Raw genomic sequence first — 18,683 nt, 5'->3', positions numbered from 1 at the left:
CCCGACTCTCTAGATTAAACTGCAGCCGCAGCTATACAGCTATAAGGTCCTGAGTTTGACCCATCTCAAGCGAGCAATCCGCGCGGCAGCATTGTTGCCACAAGAGCAAAATAATGCATCGACCGGGAATCGTGCCGGCATACCTTAAGATTATGAGACTTAGGCGCTGCCTACTGCACTACTGAGTCACAAACCACTCAACTACAGATGCTCGACAAGCTACCCGTGCTTTCCAAGCAGCTGTCGGCAGGGAAACTGGGATTGCCACCCAGCGACGTCGAAAAAGGGGCTAAACTCGCGAAGTCCCCCACTACACTGCCTTAAAACGACCGTTCATCACTATCGTGTGAGTAACCTTGCGTCAGCGGCGACGAGTCTTGCCCAAAGACGTAGCGTGCTTGGAGGCGCTGCCCGAATGCGTGTGGATGCACCCTCCTACCTCGTAATGCGCCTGCAGCTCCTATAGCCGTGGGCCGCTGTGGGCGGGCGGGAAGCCGACACAGCGCGGCGTTGCGAGCAGCGGCAGTGCGGTGGTGTTGTACTGTTGAGCATAGTTGCCTTCCAAGCAGTTGATCCGGGTACGATTCCCGGCCACCGCAAGTGGCGCTAATTTTTCCGTATCATTATGTGGGCTCCTGCTGTTAAATTAAGGTTTTTTTTTTTTTCGTCGTTGCACCATCCTGTAGTATGTCGCGACTTGTCCCGACTTTACTCGGCTGACGCGAAAGCTGACGCTTGGAAATCGCCCTTATCTAAAGGACAGGCACTATAAACGGCTGTGAGAAGTGAGGTGTGGCGAGGTACCAAAACGCGATATTTTCTGCTTCTTCTTCCAAAACAAGAAAAGAAAAATCCGACGCAGTCGGCAGGACTCGAACCTACGATCCCAGAGGGAATCTGATTTCTAGTCAGACGCCTTAACCACTCGGCCACGACTGCTTGTCCAACATGTGCCCCTCGAATCGTGAAAAACCCAACCGGTTGCGTCTGCGCAGAATGCCGACAGGAAACGTAAAACCGTGCACTGATTACGACAGGGCTACTATCGCTACGAGACGAGCCATTATGGAAGCGTTAAAATCTTCGCCCGGACAGGGACTCGAACCCTGGACCCTTAGGTTAAAAGCATAATGCTCTACCGACTGAGCTATCCGGGCTTTCGCTTGTTGTGGTTGGAGCGGTTTCAAGCAACGTGATTAAGTGGAAGGTGTGTGTAGGCTTCTGGCGCTACTGGCGACTGCACCGACTACTCACTGACGCTGGTAGCAGCCCAACAGCGGACCAGTGCCTCTTCTCCCTTTATTCCGGTGCTGACAGTAACTGCATCACGTGCCTGCTTTCCCCGATTGCGTTCGGTTGAAGCCAAGGAAGAAGGGCGACCAACGACAGTTCGAAGACCAAAACATGGAGCGTTGTGTGCGCAAATAGTTCCGTTCCGGTACCGGGAATCGAAGCCGGACCTGTTGAGTGAAAGCCAGGTATCCTAGCCACTAGACCACACAGGACTTGCTCTACAGCGGTGAGATTTACTCCGTCTCTTATTGTATTTTGTGCTGAATCTGGACTCAGTGCTGTTCTCTGCTTGCGATCATATCCGCGCCTACAGACCGGCATGGCGCACAGTTCAAAATTGACTGTCCATTGCTGTGTGCATCGCATTTTGTTTGTAACACGGAGGAGAAATATCAAAGTTGTTACGTCGTCATAATTGGAAGTAAACATTTTGACGCTGAGGCGTGGACTCCGTGTGGAAAACGGACAACAGTTAAGTTCGTTCCCTAGCAACAGCAACGCCCTTAATGCAGCCATGATGTACAGAAAATTAAATGCCCCAGGTGAGGATCGAACTCACGACCTTAAGATTATGAGACTTACGCGCTGCCTACTGCGCTACCGAGGCACGCCGGAGACGTCCTCGAAGGAAACTCGCTAAGTCTCACATTTTAGAGAAAGACAGTTTGCGCTTTCTGAAGGATCTATTGTCTTGCTACACGTACGAAACTCGGTAAGTCTCACATATTAGAGATAGACAGTTTGCGCTTTCTGAAGAATCTGTTGTCTTGCTACACGTGCTGTCCCGACTCTCTAGATTAAACTGCAGCCGCAGCTATACAGCTATAAGGTCCTGAGGCTGACCCATCTCAAGCGAGCAATCCGCGCGGCAGCATTGTTGCCACAAGAGCAAAATAATGCATCGACCGGGAATCGTGCCGGCATACCTTAAGATTATGAGACTTAGGCGCTGCCTACTGCACTACTGAGTCACAAACCACTCAACTACAGATGCTCGACAAGCTACCCGTGCTTTCCAAGCAGCTGTCGGCAGGGAAACTGGGATTGCCACCCAGCGACGTCGAAAAAGGGGCTAAACTCGCGAAGTCCCCCACTACACTGCCTTAAAACGACCGTTCATCACTATCGTGTGAGTAACCTTGCGTCAGCGGCGACGAGTCTTGCCCAAAGACGTAGCGTGCTTGGAGGCGCTGCCCGAATGCGTGTGGATGCACCCTCCTACCTCGTAATGCGCCTGCAGCTCCTATAGCCGTGGGCCGCTGTGGGCGGGCGGGAAGCCGACACAGCGCGGCGTTGCGAGCAGCGGCAGTGCGGTGGTGTTGTACTGTTGAGCATAGTTGCCTTCCAAGCAGTTGATCCGGGTACGATTCCCGGCCACCGCAAGTGGCGCTAATTTTTCCGTATCATTATGTGGGCTCCTGCTGTTAAATTAAGGTTTTTTTTTTTCGTCGTTGCACCATCCTGTAGTATGTCCCGACTTGACCCGACTTTGCTCGGCTGACGCGAAAGCTGACGCTTGGAAATCGCCCTTATCTAAAGGACAGGCACTATAAACGGCTGTGAGAGGTGAGGTGTGGCGAGGTACCAAAACGCGATATTTTCTGCTTCTTCTTCCGAAACAAGAAAAGAAAAATCCGACGCAGTCGGTAGGACTCGAACCTACGCTCCCAGAGGGAATCTGATTTCTAGTCAGACGCCTTAACCACTCGGCCACGACTGCTTGTCCAACAGGTGCCCCTCGAATCGTGAAAAACCCAACCGGTTGCGTCTGCGCAGAATGCCGACAGGAAACGTAAAACCGTGCACTGATTACGACAGGGCTACTATCGCTACGAGACGAGCCATTATGGAAGCGTTAAAATCTTCGCCCGGACAGGGACTCGAACCCTGGACCCTTAGGTTAAAAGCCTAATGCTCTACCGACTGAGCTATCCGGGCTTTCGCTTGTTGTGGTTGGAGCGGTTTCAAGCAACGTGATTAAGTGGAAGGTGTGTGTAGGCTTCTGGCGCTACTGGCGACTGCACCGACTACTCACTGACGCTGGTAGCAGCCCAACAGCGGACCAGTGCCTCTTCTCCCTTTATTCCGGTGCTGACAGTAACTGCATCACGTGCCTGCTTTCCCCGATTGCGTTCGGTTGAAGCCAAGGAAGAAGGGCGACCAACGACAGTTCGAAGACCAAAACATGGAGCGTTGTGTGCGCAAATAGTTCCGTTCCGGTACCGGGAATCGAAGCCGGACCTGTTGAGTGAAAGCCAGGTATCCTAGCCACTAGACCACACAGGACTTGCTCTACAGCGGTGAGATTTACTCCGTCTCTTATTGTATTTTGTGCTGAATCTGGACTCAGTGCTGTTCTCTGCTTGCGATCATATCCGCGCCTACAGACCGGCATGGCGCACAGTTCAAAATTGACTGTCCATTGCTGTGTGCATCGCATTTTGTTTGTAACACGGAGGAGAAATATCAAAGTTGTTACGTCGTCATAATTGGAAGTAAACATTTTGACGCTGAGGCGTGGACTCCGTGTGGATAACGGACAACAGTTAAGTTCGTTCCCTAGCAACAGCAACGCCCTTAATGCAGCCATGATGTACAGAAAATTAAATGCCCCAGGTGAGGATCGAACTCACGACCTTAAGATTATGAGACTTACGCGCTGCCTACTGCGCTACCGAGGCACGCCGGAGACGTCCTCGAAGGAAACTCGCTAAGTCTCACATTTTAGAGAAAGACAGTTTGCGCTTTCTGAAGGATCTATTGTCTTGCTACACGTACGAAACTCGGTAAGTCTCACATATTAGAGATAGACAGTTTGCGCTTTCTGAAGAATCTGTTGTCTTGCTACACGTGCTGTCCCGACTCTCTAGATTAAACTGCAGCCGCAGCTATACAGCTATAAGATCCTGAGGCTGACCCATCTCAAGCGAGCAATCCGCGCGGCAGCATTGTTGCCACAAGAGCAAAATAATGCATCGACCGGGAATCGTGCCGGCATACCTTAAGATTATGAGACTTAGGCGCTGCCTACTGCACTACTGAGTCACAAACCACTCAACTACAGATGCTCGACAAGCTACCCGTGCTTTCCAAGCAGCTGTCGGCAGGGAAACTGGGATTGCCACCCAGCGACGTCGAAAAAGGGGCTAAACTCGCGAAGTCCCCCACTACACTGCCTTAAAACGACCGTTCATCACTATCGTGTGAGTAACCTTGCGTCAGCGGCGACGAGTCTTGCCCAAAGACGTAGCGTGCTTGGAGGCGCTGCCCGAATGCGTGTGGATGCACCCTCCTACCTCGTAATGCGCCTGCAGCTCCTATAGCCGTGGGCCGCTGTGGGCGGGCGGGAAGCCGACACAGCGCGGCGTTGCGAGCAGCGGCAGTGCGGTGGTGTTGTACTGTTGAGCATAGTTGCCTTCCAAGCAGTTGATCCGGGTACGATTCCCGGCCACCGCAAGTGGCGCTAATTTTTCCGTATCATTATGTGGGCTCCTGCTGTTAAATTAAGGTTTTTTTTTTTCGTCGTTGCACCATCCTGTAGTATGTCCCGACTTGACCCGACTTTGCTCGGCTGACGCGAAAGCTGACGCTTGGAAATCGCCCTTATCTAAAGGACAGGCACTATAAACGGCTGTGAGAGGTGAGGTGTGGCGAGGTACCAAAACGCGATATTTTCTGCTTCTTCTTCCAAAACAAGAAAAGAAAAATCCGACGCAGTCGGTAGGACTCGAACCTACGCTCCCAGAGGGAATCTGATTTCTAGTCAGACGCCCTAACCACTCGGCCACGACTGCTTGTCCAACAGGTGCCCCTCGAATCGTGAAAAACCCAACCGGTTGCGTCTGCGCAGAATGCCGACAGGAAACGTAAAACCGTGCACTGATTACGACAGGGCTACTATCGCTACGAGACGAGCCATTATGGAAGCGTTAAAATCTTCGCCCGGACAGGGACTCGAACCCTGGACCCTTAGGTTAAAAGCCTAATGCTCTACCGACTGAGCTATCCGGGCTTTCGCTTGTCGTGGTTGGAGCGGTTTCAAGCAACGTGATTAAGTGGAAGGTGTGTGTAGGCTTCTGGCGCTACTGGCGACTGCACCGACTACTCACTGACGCTGGTAGCAGCCCAACAGCGGACCAGTGCCTCTTCTCCCTTTATTCCGGTGCTGACAGTAACTGCATCACGTGCCTGCTTTCCCCGATTGCGTTCGGTTGAAGCCAAGGAAGAAGGGCGACCAACGACAGTTCGAAGACCAAAACATGGAGCGTTGTGTGCGCAAATAGTTCCGTTCCGGTACCGGGAATCGAAGCCGGACCTGTTGAGTGAAAGCCAGGTATCCTAGCCACTAGACCACACAGGACTTGCTCTACAGCGGTGAGATTTACTCCGTCTCTTATTGTATTTTGTGCTGAATCTGGACTCAGTGCTGTTCTCTGCTTGCGATCATATCCGCGCCTACAGACCGGCATGGCGCACAGTTCAAAATTGACTGTCCATTGCTGTGTGCATCGCATTTTGTTTGTAACACGGAGGAGAAATATCAAAGTTGTTACGTCGTCATAATTGGAAGTAAACATTTTGACGCTGAGGCGTGGACTCCGTGTGGATAACGGACAACAGTTAAGTTCGTTCCCTAGCAACAGCAACGCCCTTAATGCAGCCATGATGTACAGAAAATTAAATGCCCCAGGTGAGGATCGAACTCACGACCTTAAGATTATGAGACTTACGCGCTGCCTACTGCGCTACCGAGGCACGCCGGAGACGTCCTCGAAGGAAACTCGCTAAGTCTCACATTTTAGAGAAAGACAGTTTGCGCTTTCTGAAGGATCTATTGTCTTGCTACACGTACGAAACTCGGTAAGTCTCACATATTAGAGATAGACAGTTTGCGCTTTCTGAAGAATCTGTTGTCTTGCTACACGTGCTGTCCCGACTCTCTAGATTAAACTGCAGCCGCAGCTATACAGCTATAAGATCCTGAGGCTGACCCATCTCAAGCGAGCAATCCGCGCGGCAGCATTGTTGCCACAAGAGCAAAATAATGCATCGACCGGGAATCGTGCCGGCATACCTTAAGATTATGAGACTTAGGCGCTGCCTACTGCACTACTGAGTCACAAACCACTCAACTACAGATGCTCGACAAGCTACCCGTGCTTTCCAAGCAGCTGTCGGCAGGGAAACTGGGATTGCCACCCAGCGACGTCGAAAAAGGGGCTAAACTCGCGAAGTCCCCCACTACACTGCCTTAAAACGACCGTTCATCACTATCGTGTGAGTAACCTTGCGTCAGCGGCGACGAGTCTTGCCCAAAGACGTAGCGTGCTTGGAGGCGCTGCCCGAATGCGTGTGGATGCACCCTCCTACCTCGTAATGCGCCTGCAGCTCCTATAGCCGTGGGCCGCTGTGGGCGGGCGGGAAGCCGACACAGCGCGGCGTTGCGAGCAGCGGCAGTGCGGTGGTGTTGTACTGTTGAGCATAGTTGCCTTCCAAGCAGTTGATCCGGGTACGATTCCCGGCCACCGCAAGTGGCGCTAATTTTTCCGTATCATTATGTGGGCTCCTGCTGTTAAATTAAGGTTTTTTTTTTTCGTCGTTGCACCATCCTGTAGTATGTCCCGACTTGTCCCGACTTTGCTCGGCTGACGCGAAAGCTGACGCTTGGAAATCGCCCTTATCTAAAGGACAGGCACTATAAACGGCTGTGAGAGGTGAGGTGTGGCGAGGTACCAAAACGCGATATTTTCTGCTTCTTCTTCCAAAACAAGAAAAGAAAAATCCGACGCAGTCGGTAGGACTCGAACCTACGCTCCCAGAGGGAATCTGATTTCTAGTCAGACGCCTTAACCACTTTTTTTTTTTTTTTTTTTTTTAGACAAGTCGCATTAGAGGAGCAACAAAAACTCACGTTTCCGGTACCGGGAATCGAACCCGGGCCTCCTGGGTGAGAGCCAGGTATCCTAGCCTTTTTTTTTTTTTTTTTTTTTTTTTTTTTTTTTTTTTTTTTTTTAATTCGTCTTCCTCCTCTGAGGGTGGGAACTCACGACCCCTGGTTTACTAGTCCAGTGCTCTACCACTTTTTTTTTTTTTTTTTTTTTTTGCGTGTTGATAACTGGCACCTGCAGCCCGCGGAACATGAGCGAAAAATCAAGAGGGCACAGTGTTTTCAAACAGTGGGTCACTATCGTCATTGCAGCGACAGCGAGGCAAAACTTTAAAAAGTGCCGTGACCAGGATACGAACCTGGGTTATTGCGGCCACAACGCAATGTCCTAACCACTTTTTTTTTTTTTTTTTACCGACGCCTTATCCATTTTTTTTTTTTTTTTTTTTTTTTTTTTATATAAGCAGCATGAGGCAGGCGGAGGCAAAGCGGGCAGGGGTCAAAATCTCGAGGCCTGGCCGCGATGTCTCCACCCAGTCCTGTTGCTGAGGCGTGTCTTTATCATAGTTTTCAATAAGAAATTTTACATCTTGTGTATACGTAGATATATGCTGTTTTGCCTTCGAAATCCTGAACCAAAAGATGCTTCACTTGAAACAAAAAATTTATGTCATGCCGAGGCAATAGAGATTGAAGGTTATAGCTTTAGTGCTTTTTTTTTTTTTTCCCTCATCCACTGCTTCGCGGCAACCTAGCATACTTCTTTGTAATATATAATAAAGTTGTAGGAAGTAGTGGACCCTGAACCTGTATATTATTTTTTTAATTTCTGTTTAATTTTTTTATTGTTATTATTATTATTTTTGTTTGTTTGTTATTTTTTTTATTGTAAAAGAAAAATCTTCATGGAATGTGAAGAAGGAATTTTATGTTAAGGCACTAATTCCATAGCCTCCTTTCCTTCTTGAGATTAATAATAATAATAAAAAAGTATGTTCCCTTCCATGGAAACAAATGAGACTTCCTTCTCAGTCATAAAATGAATGTATAAGAAAACAATTTATCTTTAACCCTGCGATACTGGCTTTCGGCTTCGGCTTCTTCTGTGCAATAAACAAAATAGCGTTCTTTGCCAGCAGAGGATAAGTGATTGTAATATGAAACTGTAAAATTGTACTTCTCCCCAATTGTTTTTGTTTAAGCGTCGTTTCGCTTAAATAAACGATTTTTGTTTATCTCGTTGGCTTGTCAACCAATGCCCAGTCGCTCGAATACAATTTTAAGCATATTGCCGTAGTTTTTCTTGTGGTCTTTATATTTCAGGGCGTTATAAAAAGCACACTTCAAGTACATGTAAAAATCAGTGGAATTGTCATTTCCCAGGTGATTAATTACGTAATTCACATAGTGTCCCATTAACCAATGGACCGAGTTGTTTTTTGCTGCTGGAAAATAGCAAGTCTGAGGCCTGAGGAATGTAACAGGGGGAAAATTTTCCACCGAAGATCTCGTAAGAAAAGCCAGTTGTTCCCTAATCCAATTACAGAGTTGTAGATTGCCACCGCACGTGAATCTGTGCACTAACGTGTCGATCAATTTACATTTGAGACATAGGTTCGTGTCGCTAACGCCGATTGCATGTAACCTTTCATTGGTGCTTACGGTCTCATTCACTGTTTTATACCACGCTGACTTGACGTCCGATGGTAGACCACGCATATTAATATTTTTCCATATGGCGTCCCAATCAGTGTGTGGGTATTTACTTTCCAATTTGTTTCTCCCCTCCATTTTCTTTCGATGGCACAGAATATCGCGGGCCGTGATCCGTCGTGAGTTGATGATGACACCGCCGAGATAGCTGAATTCCACAAAATATACACGAACGTACTGGAGCCGGTTATTTATTTTTTGCACATTCACCGGCGCCTGTAAACTGGCAGGCCTGACAACTTCAAATAATTTAGTTGTAATGCTATCAGCGTGGTCGCTAAGGATAGTGGCGGTCCTTTTTATAAAAAGCGCAGACGCCTTATTTCTGATGTCAACTAACCCCAAACCTCCATTCCTGGGATCTAAGGTCGCAGTTTTTGCGTCGACTCTGAATATATCCCCTCTCCAAAGATAGCTGGCAATGGTAGACATTATCTTTTTTCCAATCATTTTCGGTAGTGGGAAGATCTGTGCTATAAAGTAACTCCTGGAGAGAATGCAGTGGTTAATGAAAATCACCCTCTGAACTTGGTTCATGTTACGGTGGAGGTTTTCTCTTGTTGTTCCAAGAAGTTGTCCCGACGTATTTCTCCAATTGATAGCTGCCATTTTTAACGGACAAGGTGTCAGTGTTATTCCTAGTGCTTTGCATTGGGTGACCATTGTGGCCCAGGCTAAGGTGGTATGTTGAAAACCCCGCAGGTTTAGGAGTTTGCTTTTGTTTGCGTTGACACCTGCTCCGGAGACTCTACAGTACTTTTTAATTAGCGTTTCCAATTTCAAAATGTCGTCGGGATTTCGCAGGACGACTCCGACATCATCGGCATAGGCGTTTATGACTGTTCGGTGACCAGATAATGTGATGCCAGTTAGAGTGGCATGAACACTGCGGAGGAAAGGTTCTAATGAAAGCACGAATAGGAACATGGAGAGGGGGCTTCCTTGAGGAACGCCGCGCCTGATCTGAATCTGCTTTGTCCTCTGGCAGTTAACTGATATACAAGCGCTGATGCCTGTTGCAACATTTCTGATCACACTTACGACTCGCTCATTAAAACCTATTTTGTTCAGTGTGGCACTAAGGAATCTATGATCCACACGATCAAATGCTTTCTGGAAGTCAATAAACATGATAGCACATTTTATGGTGGTCACAGCAGTGATTGCAATTATATCTCTATATTCAGCTATGCTTTTGAAAATGCTCTTGGTAGGCACACAGGACTGGTATGGACTTACTATCTTTTTGGCCAACTGTGAGAGTCTGTTGTTTAAAATTCTGCCGATGATTTTATAATCGGAGTTTAACAGGGAGATAGGACGAAAGTTGTTGAGGTTTCTTTTTGCAGCATTTTTTGGGATTAGTACTATTGTGCTCTCTTTAAAAACAGCAGGTAAATGCTTTCCCTGAAGCACCTCGTTCGTCATTCGGGTAAACATGTCACCAATCAGTGGCCAGTATCGTTTATAAAATTCAACAGGCAAACCATCCGGTCCCGGCGATTTCCTCAGAGGAGATTTGCAGATGATTCTGTGGATATCTTCGTTAGTACACTCAACGAGAAGGTCTTCGTTTTCCTCGTCCGAGACCTGTGGAGCTATGGAAAGAAGGAACTCATCGAAGGACTCTTCACATACCGGGTTGGCAGTGTATAGGTCTTCGTAATATTTGTGCACCGCATTGACGATGTCTCTCTGAGTCGTGAGTGTCTCGCCAGTTTCAGACTGAAGTCCATCAATGAAGGTGCGTCTCCTGTTTCTTTCGTGCTTCAGTAGATGGTACAAGGAAGCATGTTCATCCTCCACGACTGTCTTAGCCTTGGATTTTAATTTCAGACCCTCCATCTGCTGTCTTTTAAGACTGAGCAATTTGGCCTTAGTTTGCTTGATATCTGCCAGACGGACGTTGGAAGTGTTTGCCTGCTCATATAAATTTCGCAGCATGGTATAATAAAATTCTATGGAATTTTTCAAGTCTTTCGATCGTTGTACACTATACTGGATGAGAACTTTTCTCAGTTTAGGCTTTGCCCTGTTGCACCACCAGTCTAGTACTGAGACGTGTCTATCTGCAGAGCGGAGGCACAATGACCACGCTTCTGTCAAACTTTCTTCTAATCCGTCGTCCTGCATCAGTGACGTATTAAGGTGCCATGAACTTCTAAAACGGCGAGTGGGTTGCGCAGTAAGGTTGATGGAAGCTAGCACGGAGCTATGATCAGAAAAGTAAACTGGAATCGTCTCTGCTTTAATGAAGGAGCTAACTAGACTTTGCGATATGTAGAGTCTGTCGATCCTGCTACGTGAGTGAGGACCTAGGAATGTAAATGCCACAAATGTGGGATACATTATTTCCCAAGCATCTTTAAGCTGTAAAACAGTGACGAAACGCTTCAGTTCAATGCAGTTATTAAAATTCGGAACCTGGTCTTTCTTATTTATCACACAATTAAAATCACCGCCTATTATAAGATCTTTTGGGTTTTTCCGTAATAAATAAATGATTTCTTCTTTATAGAACTGTGCTCTTTCCATTCTATTGGATGTGCCAGAAGGGGCATACAGATTGATAAGGGTAGAACCAAAGACTTTTATACCTATCGCTCTGCCGGAGTCCAACCTCTCGATATCCGAGACAGGAATCCCCTCCCTGACTAAAATTGCTGTACCGACGTTGGTGTCAAGTGAGACATTTAAAATCGCCAAATATCCAGGCACTGTAAGATTAGTCAGCACTACTTCCTGTAGGAAAGCAATGTCCGTCCCTGACTCATGTAAATAATCCTTGAGCGCTGTAACTTTAGTCACGGATGTAATCCTGTTAATATTGATAGTCGTAATTGTATATGCCTGGGACATTGAGTTTGCATAAAAAGTAAAAAAGTGATTAAAAAGATAACAAAATATTAATAAAAAAAAAAAAAGAGATGTGCAGCTTCTAGAAGGGAGAAACGACTCTGCTTAAACAAACATCTAAAAGAATAGTCAGTATTTGAAGCTCGGTAAACACTTCATCTGGTTCCTCTGAAATATGACTAAGACAGTAGTACAATTAGAAATGAAACTGGTTCAACAAAATCCTTTTTTTTTTTTTCATCTTACAGCCTCATTTTGGTGCAGGATTCCGAACATCTCGGGTTTTAGTTTTACCGAGGGGCTTTGCATCACTAATGTCACTTGAAGGTACCTCCTTAGGTCTTTCCGTGATGATTTCATACAAGACGTTCTTGGCCGTCGCTTCCTCTTGTGCTGGTTGTTGTTTGCTTTGGTTACGGGAAGCTTTGAGATTAGGTTGCGGTTTGAGTCGGCGTCTTCGGACATCTTGGTTCAACGCGCCGTCATTCGGATTGTCTATCTTTACCACCGTTGTGACCGAAGCTGCCTCAACAGCGTCCTTTTTACGAGTGCCATTTCCTTGTTCTTCCGTCACTAGCTCCAGAGCACTGACTGAGTCGGCGGTTTGTGGGTCTGTAAGTTCTTGAGTTGGGTTCCGCTCCGTCACCTCTTGTGCTTCGGAGTGCGCCTCTTCCGTCTCCGCGACAATCGTTACTGCGTCCCCTCCGTGGACCGTTTGTACCTGATCAGCCGCCGACAGCGGCCGGGTTGCCTCAGCGGCTGTCGTCACGTCAATACATGTACTGTTTGTTTCCTCGAGCACATCCGCATTACACTGCTTCTGCTTGCGGGTGGAAGGCGAATGACGGGCGGACTCGCCGTCCGAGCCGTCATCGGTCGTTTCCAACGGTCGCTTCTTATTCTGGAGATCGCAATCGGGAACAGAAGGGTGTGATGTAATGACGCTCAGGGGAGGGAACTCCGTAGTAGTTATGGCGGGCACTGCAGAAGTACATGCACCACTGTCGTTAACCGAAAGAAGGGAAGTGCTATTTGGTAAGACATCGCTGAGGGTCAGTTTTTGACGCTGTGTTAGATTGTTCCGAAGAACAAAAACACGGCGCGGACAATCTTGTCGGAAATGACCTGTCTCATTGCAAATATTGCACGTGCGCTCCTGACCAGAATACACAACATGTGCTTTATGGCCTGCAACGGATATATGGGACGGAATGTTGGCTTTCACCTCCATTTCAACGGATCTAATGCCATTAAAACACTGTATCTTGTATAGCTTCGACCATCTTTCGTTATAGATAGATTTAACTTCGCCATATTTAGATAGAGCGTCCTTGATCAACTGATTATCAATTTCAATTGGAACATTCAAAATCCTGACATTGGTGTACATGATATCAGCTTTTCGTACAGAGACATTACTTTTTGAACCGTCTCGATGAACAAATTCGACGGAATTACCCCATTTTGCAAGCAACTTATCGACTGTCACTGAGTTCAGAAATTTAACAAAAACACAGTATTTTTCAGCATCTAATTGCGTGGTATGAACAGAGTCAGAATTTATACCGATTACCTCAGTCAGCCAATCGTGGATTTCCAGCGCAGTGGGTTGGACCGGCCGTGTTTCTTTCTCGAACGAGAAGACTAAAGTATTCTTCCTGACGGTGTCAGACATGGTCGTCGGTTCCGACGAAATTCCGGCAACAACCGAAATTGCGGCGAAGCACGAGACGTGGAACGGACGAAAGCACTATAAAAACACTTTTCAGAGACACCACTCAAGAAATAACAGCGAAAATGTACAGCTAACTTCACGTAAACACCAAACACCGTCGAGAGCGCTAACGTACGCGGAGTAAACAACAAGCACGTCCGACCGCGGCGACGGCTAAAGCCAGAATACCGTCGGCCACGACTGCTTGTCCAACAGGTGCCCCTCGAATCGTGAAAAACCCAACCGGTTGCGTCTGCGCAGAATGCCGACAGGAAACGTAAAACCGTGCACTGATTACGACAGGGCTACTATCGCTACGAGACGAGCCATTATGGAAGCGTTAAAATCTTCGCCCGGACAGGGACTCGAACCCTGGACCCTTAGGTTAAAAGCCTAATGCTCTACCGACTGAGCTATCCGGGCTTTCGCTTGTTGTGGTTGGAGCGGTTTCAAGCAACGTGATTAAGTGGAAGGTGTGTGTAGGCTTCTGGCGCTACTGGCGACTGCACCGACTACTCACTGACGCTGGTAGCAGCCCAACAGCGGACCAGTGCCTCTTCTCCCTTTATTCCGGTGCTGACAGTAACTGCATCACGTGCCTGCTTTCCCCGATTGCGTTCGGTTGAAGCCAAGGAAGAAGGGCGACCAACGACAGTTCGAAGACCAAAACATGGAGCGTTGTGTGCGCAAATAGTTCCGTTCCGGTACCGGGAATCGAAGCCGGACCTGTTGAGTGAAAGCCAGGTATCCTAGCCACTAGACCACACAGGACTTGCTCTACAGCGGTGAGATTTACTCCGTCTCTTATTGTATTTTGTGCTGAATCTGGACTCAGTGCTGTTCTCTGCTTGCGATCATATCCGCGCCTACAGACCGGCATGGCGCACAGTTCAAAATTGACTGTCCATTGCTGTGTGCATCGCATTTTGTTTGTAACACGGAGGAGAAATATCAAAGTTGTTACGTCGTCATAATTGGAAGTAAACATTTTGACGCTGAGGCGTGGACTCCGTGTGGATAACGGACAACAGTTAAGTTCGTTCCCTAGCAACAGCAACGCCCTTAATGCAGCCATGATGTACAGAAAATTAAATGCCCCAGGTGAGGATCGAACTCACGACCTTAAGATTATGAGACTTACGCGCTGCCTACTGCGCTACCGAGGCACGCCGGAGACGTCCTCGAAGGAAACTCGCTAAGTCTCACATTTTAGAGAAAGACAGTTTGCGCTTTCTGAAGGATCTATTGTCTTGCTACACGTACGAAACTCGGTAAGTCTCACATATTAGAGATAGACAGTTTGCGCTTTCTGAAGAATCTGTTGTCTTGCTACACGTGCTGTCCCGACTCTCTAGATTAAACTGCAGCCGCAGCTATACAGCTATAAGGTCCTGAGGCTGACCCATCTCAAGCGAGCAATCCGCGCGGCAGCATTGTTGCCACAAGAGCAAAATAATGCATCGACCGGGAATCGTGCCGGCATACCTTAAGATTATGAGACTTAGGCGCTGCCTACTGCACTACTGAGTCACAAACCACTCAACTACAGATGCTCGACAAGCTACCCGTGCTTTCCAAGCAGCTGTCGGCAGGGAAACTGGAATTGCCACCCAGCGACGTCGAAAAAGGGGCTAAACTCGCGAAGTCCCCCACTACACTGCCTTAAAACGACCGTTCATCACTATCGTGTGAGTAACCTTGCGTCAGCGGCGACGAGTCTTGCCCAAAGACGTAGCGTGCTTGGAGGCGCTGCCCGAATGCGTGTGGATGCACCCTCCTACCTCGTAATGCGCCTGCAGCTCCTATAGCCGTGGGCCGCTGTGGGCGGGCGGGAAGCCGACACAGCGCGGCGTTGCGAGCAGCGGCAGTGCGGTGGTGTTGTACTGTTGAGCATAGTTGCCTTCCAAGCAGTTGATCCGGGTACGATTCCCGGCCACCGCAAGTGGCGCTAATTTTTCCGTATCATTATGTGGGCTCCTGCTGTTAAATTAAGGTTTTTTTTTTTCGTCGTTGCACCATCCTGTAGTATGTCCCGACTTGACCCGACTTTGCTCGGCTGACGCGAAAGCTGACGCTTGGAAATCGCCCTTATCTAAAGGACAGGCACTATAAACGGCTGTGAGAGGTGAGGTGTGGCGAGGTACCAAAACGCGATATTTTCTGCTTCTTCTTCCAAAACAAGAAAAGAAAAATCCGACGCAGTCGGTAGGACTCGAACCTACGCTCCCAGAGGGAATCTGATTTCTAGTCAGACGCCTTAACCACTTTTTTTTTTTTTTTTTTGTTGGGCCTCCCATCACCCCTTTTAGCCCATCCTTGCGCTCTCCATAATTCGCCTTCATCGGCGTCGGCTTCTCACGCCATGTACAGAACCATAAACTGATGAGACAAGGGTAATCCCTTTATCGTGGAGAAACTAATGTACCCCTTCTTTGGGCTTATTGATAATGTGAAAAAAGAATGAAGTCTTCAGTAGGTAGAAACAGAAGTTATGTTCAGTTTGTTTCCTTCTTCATCGCTGTTTTTTGTTGTCACACTTAAAGCAAATAGGCTTCCTTGACAAAGAAACGTCAGAGGGCATTCCGAAACTGCCTCTTCTCTCTGAAAATGCTTAAAAAAAACCATATTCGGTGAGAAGCAACTATTTATAATGGCTTCTTGAAAAATAAATTAATAAACGTTGAACTCAAAGAACGGCAATTCCGGTAAAAACTAAAATAATTTTTTTTTTTTTTTTTTTTTTCCACGATTGTAAAGTAAGTTAGTAGTGGTGAACACTCTCTTACGTTTGTCTTCTGTGTCCGCAGATATTTCTTGTTAATTCTTTTACATCAAGGTCTTGATTAAAAAATTTGCGTATGTTTCTTTATATTTACTAGTCTTCAGTAACATGTGATGCTCAGTTAGCAGATAGATCCAAAAATCCTCTTGGCTTTTCTCTTCCTTCGTGAAGAGGTAATGTACCGTTGCCGCTTTCAGCCAATTGACTGCGTTGCGTTTCGTTTTAGGAAAGGGTACATCATCCGGTGTCAAAAAGTCCGCAGGCGTTATAGCGTTAGGTGACGTTCGAAGGATGAGTGCCAGCTTTCGTCGGACATTCAGCCAGATATCTTTAACCTTGTCACACACGAAACGATGTTCTTCGTTATCAATTAAACTACACGTTGCACACAAAGGCGAATCCGCTAAGTGGATCGTATAAAGTTTCGAGTTTGTTGCAACTTTCCTATTTACAACAAAGTACCATGTTGCTTTTAGATGAGTAGCTAAGTTACGGTTATGAATATTTCCCCATATCACTTTCCAGTTAGAACATGGATAGTTTTGTTCTATTTTGTTGTTCTTCTTTTCTCCCATCAATTTGCCATATATTTCTTTTACGTTTGTCATGTCTTTTTCCGGAATTCTTGAATGTAGGTAGCTATATTCTATTAAAAACCATCGTAAATGGTAAAGTCCGCTCGGTATGTGCTGCACATTAATGGGCGGAGAGAGGTCATCTGGAGCTATTTCAGATAGCAAGTGCGCGGCGATACAGCTGCCGGATTGTCTCCATTGTTGAAACGTATTGGAGATGTACAGAGCCTGCGACTTTTTAGTAACATTCGTTAAGTTTAAGCCGCCATTATTAGTGGCGAGCGTCAGAGTGTCATACTGGATTTTAAATATGTGGCCACGGCTCACAAAATAGCCTATTGCTGACATAATTTGTTTGGCGATGCCGGCGGGTATTGGCAGGATCTGGGCGACATAATTGACTTTGGAAGTAATAGAGACGTTCGCTAAAGACACTCTCTGAATTTCATTTAACTGTCGAATACTATGTGTCCGTACACTAGCTCGTATGGTAGTTAGTACTTGTCTATAGTTGGCCGCAATAGTTTGACGTATATTTTTTCGGAAATCAATGCCGAGACACTTCAAGGCTGTTAGCTCACGTAACTGACCGTGTGTGCGCATGCCAATGCCACGTCCGATATTGAATATGCCGGACTTGGTTTTGTTTAACCTCGCGGCTGACGCTCGTTCGTATTTTTCTATTATGTGCATTGCCGTCTCGACTTCCGCTACATTCATAACGAGAAACCCAACATCGTCCGCATAAGCTTTACATATTATTTTGTTTCCTCGTATTTGCAATCCTTGTAACCGCTGAGTCAAGGTAGCGAGCAAAGGTTCGATGGCCATGGCAAAAAGTGCCATGGACAACGGACAACCTTGTCTGACGGAACATGCGATGTCGACTGGCCGGCTAGACTGTCCATTTATGATGATTCTGGAGGAGTTATTCGTTACCAAACGTCGTATGAGGTCGACGAATCTCGGCGGAAAACCCATTGCGCCTATCGTTTTCAGGAGGTAGGAGTGGCTGATCCTGTCGAAGGCTTTATCGAAATCTAACGACACGATGGCACATTTTAGTCGACATACTTCTGCTATTGAAATTATGTCGCGGTAGTCGGACAGCGTCTGCTGAATTTTCCTACCCTTGCCCACGCTAGACTGATATGGGCCGGTGACGCTGGCCATTACATTTTTAAGTCTGTGGGCTAAGAGCCGCGAAAAAATTTTATAGTCACTGTTCAGCAGAGTGATTGGTCTCAAATTTCCAATTTTCTTGCCAGCCGATTTTTTTGCGATTAACACTATCATACCTTCGCGAAAATCTTTCGGTATCTCCTTATTGAGGTTCAGAAGTTCATTACAGATGCATGTTATTCTATGTTTTATATGTTCCCAGAAGACTTGATAAAATTCTGCTGGTATGCCGTCAGCTCCAGGGGATTTATTTTTTGCACTTTGATAGACAGCATAGTGTACCTCGTCTTCGGTCGCCTCCGCTATTAGAGCTTCCGCGTACGCGTTACCAACGCGTCCTTGCAGGTGGGTCAGTAAATCGTCCTGTGCTTTTTCGTCTACCTCTTTATGTGAAAACAAGTTGTCGAAATGGGTTAGTATTTCTGCTTTTATGTCGTTGTGCATTGTCAAGGTGGTTCCATTATCAGTTTTAAGCTCCGTCAGTATTTTGCGGAATCCTCGTTTACTTTCACGAATCACATGATATATCGAAGTGGCTTCTTTTTGCGCCACAGTCTCTGCTCTTGACCTTATCTGGTATCCTTCAAGCTGTTGTCGCCTTAATGTCAGTATTTTTGCCTGGAATTTTTTAATTCTCCCATGGTTCCCAATAGCTGTAGCACCTTGCAGGTAGAGTTCTCG

The 18,683-nt window shown here is 47.0% G+C and overlaps 11 non-coding genes across 11 annotated transcripts; all 11 read right to left on the bottom strand.

Annotated features, from left to right (window-relative positions):
- Window positions 1-857: 857 nt before the first annotated feature.
- On the bottom strand, window positions 858-939 carry Trnas-aga (transfer RNA serine (anticodon AGA)). The gene has a single exon. It is a non-coding gene; the product is annotated as a tRNA-Ser (tRNA).
- A 145-nt stretch (window positions 940-1,084) lies between these two features.
- Window positions 1,085-1,157, bottom strand: Trnak-uuu (transfer RNA lysine (anticodon UUU)). The gene has a single exon. It is a non-coding gene; the product is annotated as a tRNA-Lys (tRNA).
- Window positions 1,158-1,827: 670 nt separating this feature from the next.
- Trnam-cau (transfer RNA methionine (anticodon CAU)) lies at window positions 1,828-1,900 on the bottom strand. The gene has a single exon. It is a non-coding gene; the product is annotated as a tRNA-Met (tRNA).
- A 1,031-nt stretch (window positions 1,901-2,931) lies between these two features.
- Window positions 2,932-3,013, bottom strand: Trnas-aga (transfer RNA serine (anticodon AGA)). Its single transcript has one exon. It is a non-coding gene; the product is annotated as a tRNA-Ser (tRNA).
- A 145-nt stretch (window positions 3,014-3,158) lies between these two features.
- Trnak-uuu (transfer RNA lysine (anticodon UUU)) lies at window positions 3,159-3,231 on the bottom strand. The gene has a single exon. It is a non-coding gene; the product is annotated as a tRNA-Lys (tRNA).
- A 670-nt stretch (window positions 3,232-3,901) lies between these two features.
- Trnam-cau (transfer RNA methionine (anticodon CAU)) lies at window positions 3,902-3,974 on the bottom strand. Its single transcript has one exon. It is a non-coding gene; the product is annotated as a tRNA-Met (tRNA).
- A 1,031-nt stretch (window positions 3,975-5,005) lies between these two features.
- Window positions 5,006-5,087, bottom strand: Trnas-aga (transfer RNA serine (anticodon AGA)). Its single transcript has one exon. It is a non-coding gene; the product is annotated as a tRNA-Ser (tRNA).
- Window positions 5,088-5,232: 145 nt separating this feature from the next.
- Trnak-uuu (transfer RNA lysine (anticodon UUU)) lies at window positions 5,233-5,305 on the bottom strand. The gene has a single exon. It is a non-coding gene; the product is annotated as a tRNA-Lys (tRNA).
- A 670-nt stretch (window positions 5,306-5,975) lies between these two features.
- On the bottom strand, window positions 5,976-6,048 carry Trnam-cau (transfer RNA methionine (anticodon CAU)). Its single transcript has one exon. It is a non-coding gene; the product is annotated as a tRNA-Met (tRNA).
- A 7,765-nt stretch (window positions 6,049-13,813) lies between these two features.
- Trnak-uuu (transfer RNA lysine (anticodon UUU)) lies at window positions 13,814-13,886 on the bottom strand. Its single transcript has one exon. It is a non-coding gene; the product is annotated as a tRNA-Lys (tRNA).
- A 670-nt stretch (window positions 13,887-14,556) lies between these two features.
- On the bottom strand, window positions 14,557-14,629 carry Trnam-cau (transfer RNA methionine (anticodon CAU)). Its single transcript has one exon. It is a non-coding gene; the product is annotated as a tRNA-Met (tRNA).
- Between the last annotated feature and the right edge of the window lie 4,054 nt (window positions 14,630-18,683).

The sequence above is a fragment of the Schistocerca gregaria genome, unplaced genomic scaffold (genome assembly GCF_023897955.1).
Source record: "Schistocerca gregaria isolate iqSchGreg1 unplaced genomic scaffold, iqSchGreg1.2 ptg000359l, whole genome shotgun sequence".
NCBI classification, from domain to species: Eukaryota; Metazoa; Arthropoda; class Insecta; order Orthoptera; family Acrididae; genus Schistocerca; species Schistocerca gregaria.
The sequence above is the reverse complement of the archived record's forward strand: the minus strand, read 5'-3'. Positions and strand labels throughout refer to the sequence as shown.